The sequence below is a fragment of the Dasypus novemcinctus genome, chromosome 21, assembly GCF_030445035.2.
Source record: "Dasypus novemcinctus isolate mDasNov1 chromosome 21, mDasNov1.1.hap2, whole genome shotgun sequence".
In the NCBI taxonomy this organism is placed as follows: Eukaryota; Metazoa; Chordata; class Mammalia; order Cingulata; family Dasypodidae; genus Dasypus; species Dasypus novemcinctus.
In genome coordinates, this window is record NC_080693.1 from 8,093,702 (window position 1) to 8,103,029 (window position 9,328).

General features: G+C 41.9%; 1 long non-coding RNA gene across 2 annotated transcripts in view; it reads left to right on the top strand.

Annotated features, from left to right (window-relative positions):
• Nucleotides 1–6,185, top strand: part of LOC139437117 (uncharacterized) — a 250,523-nt gene extending 244,338 nt beyond the window's left edge. Inside the window, exons 3-4 of one of the 2 annotated variants that reach the window (XR_011646730.1) lie at nt 2,024–2,211; nt 5,439–6,185. This is a non-coding gene — a long non-coding RNA (uncharacterized lncRNA). The remainder of the gene's footprint in view (nt 1–2,023; nt 2,212–5,438) is intronic. The other variant, XR_011646729.1, reaches the window with a different exon arrangement.
• Nucleotides 6,186–9,328: the final 3,143 nt, after the last annotated feature.

Below are 9,328 nucleotides of genomic sequence, written 5' to 3' on the forward strand. Positions count from 1 at the left end.
GAGAAGACAAAAGGAGACACAGATACAGAAGATCACACAGCAAATGGACACAGACAGCAAAAACAGCAGGGGGGAGGGGGAGGAGAGAAGGAAAAAAAAAAAGAACCAGTTGACCACAGAGATGAGGTTTATTTCTGTACTCTCAATTCTATTCCACTGATAGATATTTCTATCTTTATGCCAGTACCATGGTGTTTTGACCACTCTACCTTTCTAATATGTTTCAGGCTCAGCAGTGAAATGCCTCCCATGTTGCTCTTCTTTTTCAGGATGCTTTCGGCTATCCGGGTGCACTTTCCCTATGAAATGAATTTGAGTAATTGCCTTTTCTTTCTGTAACATAGGCAGTTGGAATTTTGATTGGTGTTTCACTGAATCTATAAATCGTTTTGGGTAGGACTGACATCTTCATGATATTTTCTTCCTATCCATGATCACAGAATGTCTCTCCATTTGTTTAGGTCCTCACTGATTTCTTTTAGCATTGTTTTGTAGTTTCCTGTATATAGGCCCTGTACTTTCTTGAAGTGTCCCTTTAGTAGGGGGAAAGCCAGGAGAACATAATTTAAAAAGATGAAAATTTTGACTTGCTCAAATCTTTAGTCAATACAGTGGCACCATGGTCCCTGCAGAACAAGATCAAGATAACTTGATCATTATTCTCTTCCCACATGAAGCAAGATGTGTTAGTGATGCCATAGGCCCTTCTTTTGGAGTCCAATAAGTAATCTAGGGCTACGCATCATCTAACACCCTGACCTCCAAACGGCAATGGGATTCAGGCAAGACATCCAGTCCCTGGGTATTCTGTTTAATCTATTGGGATAATTCTTAGACATGACCACCTGTTTTTCTTTTAATTTCAATGTAATATTTTGTACATCTATTACTCATTCTGTCCCAAAATCAGTGATGCTAGGGTCTTAGTATCAGAGGAACTATTCTGACAGCTCATTTGTGGCACTGGAGAGCTGTGGCCAGTGTGGATTGTGGGGGCAAGTGCTTGAGGGTTCTGCATCTGAGTAAATACCTATTGTAATTTTCAAAAAACCCAAGTATAGGAAATATTGTCCAGAGTAGGGGTTGGGTAAGACATTCATGGGGGAAGCCTTTTCATTCCCTTATAAGCCAGCCGGGCTCTCTCTGCTGCCCGTATTCTCTCTGTACCTATAAAATTCAGTTTGGATGGTTTAGTTTTAAGGGATGACGTAAACTTACAATTGTGAAATTGGAAAGATAAATGATTTTACTAACCATCTAGATTTGCTTGAGCTTCCATTTTATCCAGGGAGTTATAAAGAAGAAACAGAGATTAACTCAAGTGAGCAGACCTACCAATAATCCTTTCAGCACTGACAAAACCCCCAGCCCCAGCATGAGGAGAAGAAATGTAACAGTTGAGCTGACACCAGCAAGGCCTGCTGATCTTCACCAGAGAGCCTCGACCTTACTTCAGCATCCTGTTGGCTGATTATCAAACTGGGCCCCAAGGACACCCTGTTCAAAGAGCCCATAGTTTTGTAATGGACGGAAAGCATGGAAGGCATGCACAGCACATAGTAAGAGTAAATCGTGTCCCCTTATCTCTCCCCATTCCCCCACACCTTCCCTTTTTCTTGAGCAGCCATGTAAGCTGCTCCCACAACTCAAACTTGTGAGTAGAGAGTTTAATGCTTTTCCGCATTAATACAACTTTAGCTCAGTAACTAGCTCTGCACTCCCTGTATAAATCTGTTTCATTTTTAGCACAACATAATCAAGCAAGCTTATATATCATGTCTTATATTGGGCATCAAATAAATTTCTTAAGGGATAATCCCACAAACTGCCTAAAAGCGATGGTCTTTTTTCATGAAGTTACTGCTGAATGAGATGGAACATTGCAATAACGGGTGTGAAAATGGAATGGTAAATGATTTTACTAACTATCTTGATTTGCTGGAGCTTTCATTTTATCCCAGGACATATAAAGAAGAAATGGAGGCTAACTGAGGTAAACTGACATACCAACAATCCTTTGCAGGGGTGATAAAGCCCCTTGGCACAGCCTGAGAGGAGAAACCATGACAAAGGATTGAAGCTGACACCTGCAAGGCCGACTTCACCAGATGGCTGCAATTCTACATCCACATCCTGCTTGCTGATGAACAAACTGGCCTCGAGGACACCCTGCCCAAACACCCCCGTGTCCACGTATCTCACAGAACACAGGTACTAACCACAAATAGGGTCCCCTTTATCTCTTACCGTTCCCCTACAACTCTCTTTTGTCTCAGGCAGCCATACAAACTGCTCCCCCTGCTCAACCCTTTGAGCAGAAACCTCTTTTTTGGTGCTGCCCCTGCATTAATGCAACTTTAGCTCAGTAAACTTCCCCTGCACTCCCTTTTTAAGTCTCTGTGTTTCATTTTACCATAACATGGGAAAAAGATACTCTTGGGAGGAACAATCAAGAGAGAAACATCTTTTCACAAAAATTGGTACATTGTAAGACATTTTTGGCTATTCTGGGCCCCCTCCCCTACACTTCCAAATAAATTTGATTATGGATTTTTTGATTTCTGCAAAAAATGCTGTTGGGATTTTTATTGGGATTGTGTTGAATCTGTAAATCAGTTTGGGTAGAATTGATAATTTAATGATAGTCTTCCAATCCATGAACATGGAATGCCCTGTCATTTATTTACGTCCTCTTCGGTTTCTTTTAGTAATGTTTTGTAGTTTTCTGAGTACATGTCCTTTATGTACTTGGTTAAATTTTTTCCTAAATATTTGGATGTTTTAGTTGCTTTTATATATGAAATTTTTTTCCTGATTTTCTCCTCAGATTGCACATTGGTAGTGTATAGAAATGCTCTTGACTCTTGCTTATTAATATTGTATCCCACCACTTTGCTGAACTCATCCAATAATTCTAGTAGTTTTGTTGTGGATTTTCATCCCTCTCTTTGTGCATACAAGGCACACAAAAATATGTGAATATTTATTTATATACAATACAAACACCTATATACATACACCCATAATATAAATATATATGTAATTTCCCTACATAGTTGTTCAGTGCCAGTTCCACTGTAAAATGGGTTTTAAAGTGTAAATTTCAAGAACAGTCCTGAGCCTTCATACTTTGAGGAGGACCACAGAGTTGGTCACTGGGTCAACCTCACAAGTGGCTTAGCTCTGAGAGGAGCAGGGGCATTTTAATGTTAATTCATGTACATTCACTGTACCCTGTACATTATGGTGTAGGCAGCTGCTCCTGTTGTGGAAAACACAAGTATTTTTGGAATAACCTGCCCCCCTTCATCATTGTCCCATTCCAAGCACTCCTGACATTTGTGGGTCTGGAATCCTAGCTGGCATCCTGCTCTCCCTTTCCTCTGGCCTAGGGACCTGCAGACACCATGGTTTTCCACAATCTCTCTGGCTTCTTTCTGGGGCCTGCAGGCTCCCAGGGATCAGAAGACATTCTCCACACCTCTCAAATCCCCACCTCCTTCCTCAGCCTCATATCTCAAAGTCAGAGTGGAAAGATATAGAGTAAAAGAATACACATGCAGAAAATGCATTTGCAGTAGTACACAGAGTAAAGCGGACGCAAGAGAGAAAAGCAGACACAAAGAAATATAGCGGTAGGACTTCTGGGAATATGGTGGACCAGAAAGACATGGGACTCTCTTCTCTTCCAGAAGGATAGCTAGAGGACTGGCTGAAATGGCCTGGAAAAAATCTTCTAGAGTTTAGGACACCAGGCAAAGGCTAGACACCACCCAGAGGAGAAAGGGACAAGGAAAAGAATCAGGATGGCAAAACTGAGAGTTAAAACCAGCAGCTGCTCCTGCGGGCACCCTGCCCTCACTAAAGACACTTCAGAATTCTCACGCCTCAGGGCTGCTCCAGACAAAGGAGGCTCCAGGGGTCCACCTCCCCAGGAAAGGGGAGAGAGAGGGACACAGCCTAAGGCTGACTCAGCTTTTGACCCGCAAATTTGGACTGTTGGGCCCAAAAAACCTTCCAGACTGAGTGGGGCTGCACCATCCTTTGCCTTGGGAGCCAACTAGGGACTAAAGAGATCTGGGACAAAAGAGATGTGACCCTCTCAATCTCCCTCTCTACTAAATGGGTCTGACTGTGGAGGACGCACCACCCCTTAAAGGGCAGAGAGAGGGACACAGCCTAAGATGAACAACCTTTGACCCACAAATCTGGTCTGCTCTGTCCCACAAGCCCTTGCAGGCCAGGTGTGGCTGTGCCATTGTTTGCCTTGAGAGCAAGCTCAGGACAAGAGATCCTGGACTAAAGGAGCCGACCCTCCCAATCTCCTCTACTAACTGGGAATGGTTGTTGAGGACACAGAGGGGAGTGGAACTATTTCCTACCCTGGAAAAGTAAGGGGGCTTCCAGCAAAGGCTGGAGAGCTGTCTCTGAGAAAGTTTGAGTTACAAGGCTCTTAGCCATCAGGCAGGAACCTCTAAACACAGTGGTCCAAGTGAACAGCAAACACTCTTTGACCTGGCTTTGAACTGCCAGGACTGCAAAGATTGCCATCTCCTGGTAGATAAAGTAAGTGCATGTGAAAATCATTGCCAAAGTCAATATTCCCTCAAATAAAGAGCAGGGCTCCTGAGGGCTCTGGAGACATCCAGACACTGTAGGCAGGGCAGACAGCTCAGGAGTTTGGTGTCCTGCCACTGGGCACTACTTTGGAATTCATGCTCCCCAGTGTGACAGCTGGAATCCATTGTGGTTTCCTACACATGGCTCTTCTGCCCCTTCTATTTGAACCTATAATTAGTACTAGAATTGATAGGTGTGTGTCCAGGTGTTACTGGATTTTATCTAGGTTCTTGGCTATGCTGCAGAAATAAATTTCAAGAGCATGCCAGATGAGTTAGGTCAGTAATTTATTCAGGTAGGGAGGGAAGAAAAATGGAGAAAATAACAGAGCTGTGGTCCCAGGTAGAGCAGAAAGGCGTGAAAAGGGATAAAGGGGGTTGATTTACAAGCTACAATTACCCATTACAGATTATAATCCCCAGGTTTACTTGCATATCCACATGGCAGAGGAAAAATGGCGAGATCAGCTTGCAGAGGGCAGGAACGTGCCCAGAGGGAAGAGAGCAGGCGAGAGCTCTCAGGCCTCCTGGTCTGCTTATGAACTATTAACTAACCCACCCCTTTGCTAATGGCAGGGGAGGGGTTTCAGCTGTTTGCTGTTTGATTGATCACCCCACCCAATAACCCCTTAGTGAGGACCCAATGATAAAGTCCCTAGGGAACATCGAGGGCTTTTCCTTGCATCCAGAAGAAGTCTTTGTTCTGGAGAGCAGAATCCTGGGGGTGGGGGCCTTCCAGCAGCCACGGTGGGGGTTATTATGTCCATGTGGACTCTCTGCAAGATTCAAGATCTGTCTATTAATTCCCTATCTTACTAGCCTGCTTCACAAGAGACTTAAAACTCTGGGCTCTCCATTTTCCAGTTGTGCCCTGAAACTCAACAGCATTACAACGCCTACATTCCAGTTCATTGGACTCAATCAGGACAACTAACAAGATGATGACTGACAACAACCATCTCAAGGAACAGAGAAAGTCTGCAACTGCAAGCAAGATAGCCCCATGGGATCTAAGCCCCCTCTCAACTAGAGGCAGAGAGGGCATTACCTTCCCAGAATCATCGGAATTTGGAAATGAAAGATGGACTAGAGTAGACTTACTTTTATTCTACTGTAGTCTTATTTTCATCCTAATAATGAAAGAATTCTTGTCATTGACGTGGAGGCAGTGATCACTGGAGATTCTGAGGGGAGGGAAAGGGAAAAATAGGTGTAATATGGGGGCATTATCAGGCCTGGGGAATTGTCCTGAATGACATTGCAATGACAGTTACAGGCCATGGTATGGCCATTTGGAACAACTTCCAAAACTGTGTGGGAGAGAGGGTGAACTACAATGTAAACTATAATCCATGCTTAATGGCAGTGCTCCAAGATGTGTTCATCAATTGTGGCAAATGTACCATACTAATGAAAAATGTTGATGTGGGAAAATATGGGAGGGCTAGGGAGTGAGGCATATGAGAATCCCCTGTATTTCTTATGTAAAATTTATGTAATCTAAGTTTCTTTTAAAAAAGTAAAAAAGTACAATTTTTAAAAAGTAAATAAATAAGAAAGGCTTTTTCTGACTTTTATATCCTTTCTCCCCAAGTCCCTAGGAAGGGAGTCTGCAACCCATTACTGGGTCCAGCGACCAGTTTTGAGCAGTTAACATTAGGGACAATCCTAATGATCCAGGTTGAACTGAGAATCAGAGAGCAGCAGTAACACACAACCTCTCGCCACTAAATCTCTATGAAAGACAAAGAAATTAAGCATCTGTGTAAACTACCATCAAAACCAGAAGTTGTATTAGTCAGGATTCTCTATGAAAATAGAATAAATAAGAGGTATCTGTCAATAGTAAGAGATTTTATCAGTCTCTCACGCAACTGTGGGGATGCACAAGGCCAGGTTCCACAGGCAGGCTGCAACCAGGGGCCCCAACGAAAGTCCAATGAAGGTCCTTGATGAGTTCTGGGAGATGCTGTCTGCCCAAAGATGAGCTGGGAAATTCTCTCTCAATGTTGGAATCACTTCACCTTTTGAGGCATTCAACTGATTGGATAAAGCGTCACTCATTGCTGATGGCAGTCTCCCTGATTGATGTAATTGTAATCAGCTATCTATGATTTACCACTGTAGTAAAGTCAGTGGTAACTAAAGTCCATAAGTGCCCTTGTATTACAGTTAGCCCAGTGCTTGCTTGACCAAACAACTGGGCACAATTACCTGGCCCAGTTAACACATTAGTCTAACCATCACAAATGTCTAGACATCAGCAATAAATTATGAGCAATACTAAGAAAATGGAACTCTCATGAAAGAATGAACTTGTATGTCCAAGAAGCACACTGTGCCTCAATCAAAATAAACCTGCATAGACCTGCTCCAAGAAACATACTACTCAGAATGTAAAACATTAAACATAAAAAGAAAATTCTGAGAGCAGCAAGGGAGAAGCAAACCTTCACAGACAAGGGATGCCCAATAAAACTTAACTGTGGATATCTCAGCAGAAACCATGGAAGTGAGAAGACAGTGGTATGGTACAATTAGGATATTGAAAGAGAATACCTGCCAGCTGGCAATGCTTTATCCAGCAAAATTGTCTCTAGCAGTTTGATACAGTTTTGAATTCGAAAAACAGATATTGGATTATGTTTGTAAACTGGTCTGCACCTGGGCATGATTACATTATGATTAGGGCTTTGATTGGGCCATATCAGTAGGGTTTTGAGTCCCTGCCCTTGATAGGTGTAGAACTACAGATAAAAGGCATGGCAAAGGACAGAGTTGGAGCTTTTTGATGCTGGAAGTTTTTGACGTTGATGTTCTGATGTTGGAGTTTGCTGCTGAAGTCTTATGCTGGAGCCCAGGGAAGTAAGCACACAGAGGAAAGGGAAGCAAGCCTTGGGAAGAGAGGAACCCTGAGCCCAGAGAGAAGCAAGCCATGGGAAGAGAAGAACCCTATGCCTGGAGAGAAGCAAGACCCAGGAAGAGAGGAACCCAGAAAGCCTGAACCCTCACAGACATCACCAGTCATCTTGCACCAACACGTGAAAATAGACTTTGGTGAGGGAATTAACTTACGCTTTATGACCTGACATCTGTAAGTTCCTACCCCCAAATATATATCCCTTAGGAGAGCCAAAAGACTTCTGGTATTTTACATCAGCACCCCTTTTGCTGACTAATACATTGTCCTTCAAATATTGACGTGAGTATAAAATATTCACAAACAAACAGAAACTAAGAAAGTTGGTAAAAAAAGAATCCACTTTGCAGCAAATATTAAAGGAAGCCCTAGAGACTGAAAGAAAAAGACAGGAGAGAGGGGCATGGAGGAGACTATAGAAGAAAGAATAGTAGAAAGGATATCCAAAAGATTAAAAAGTTAGATGAAAATATAATGTGACATATGAAAACCAAAGAATAAAATGGAGGAAATAATGCATTTACAGTAATATCATTGAATGTGAATGGATTAAATTCCCCAATCAAAATATACAGGCTGACTGAATAAATAAAAATATATGAGCCATCCATATTCTGCTTACAAGAGACTCACCTTAGACCCAGGGATACAAACTGGCTGAAAGTAAAAGGTTGGAAGAAGATAGGCCATGCAAACTGTAACCAAAAAAGAGCAGGTGAAGGTACACTAATGTCAGATAAAACAGACTTTAAATGCAAAAATGTTATGAGATACAGAAGTCCAGTATATATTACTAAAAGGGACAATCCATCAGGAAGATAGAGCAGTCACAAATATCTATGCACCAAACCAGGTGACCAAAAATACATGAGAATCTGGAAAAGAGAAATAGAAATCTTTACAGTAATCTTTGGAGACTTCAACCCACCACTCACATCATTAGATAGAAAAACTAGGCAGAAGATGAGTAAGGAAACAGAGACCTTGAACAATAAGATAAACATGTTAGACCTAACAGACATATACAGAATGTTGCATCCAAACTCTGTGGGTTTTGCATTCTTCTCAAGGGTCCATGGATCATTTTCCAGGGTAGACCACATGTTAGGGCCAATGCAGCTCTCAGTAAGTGTAAAAAGATTGAATTTATACAAAGCAACTTCTCCTATCATAATGGAATGAAACTAGAAATCAATGATAGGCAGGAAATAGATAAATTCAGAAATGTGTGGAGGTTAAACACCACACCACCAAATAATCAGTGGGTCAAAGAAGAAATGGCAAGTGAAATCAGCAAATATTTTGAGACAAATGAAAACAAGAACACAGATACAAAACTCATGGAATGCAGCAAAGGGAATCTTGAGAGGGAAATTTATAGCACTGACATCTATAGTAAAAAAGAAGAAAGAACTAAATTCAAAGATTTAACTGAATGACCAGATGTGGCTCAAGCGGTTGAGCTCCAGGCTCCCACATGGGAAGTCTTGACTTCAGTTCTCAGTGCCTCCTGAAAAAACAAAATGAAACAAAACAAAACAACAAGCAAAACCAATAAAAAATCAACTATAGGAAACTGATATGGCTCAGTGATTGTGCATCAGCTTCCCACATACAAGGTCATGGATTCACTCCCTGGCCCTCTGTACTTCAAAAAGAAAAAAAGATTTAACTGAAAAACTGGGAAGCAAGGAAAAGAACAGCAAACCCATCCCAAAGCAAGCAGAGGGAAGGAAATAATAAAGATTAGAGGAGAAATAAATGAAATTGAGGACAAAAAAAAAAGAAT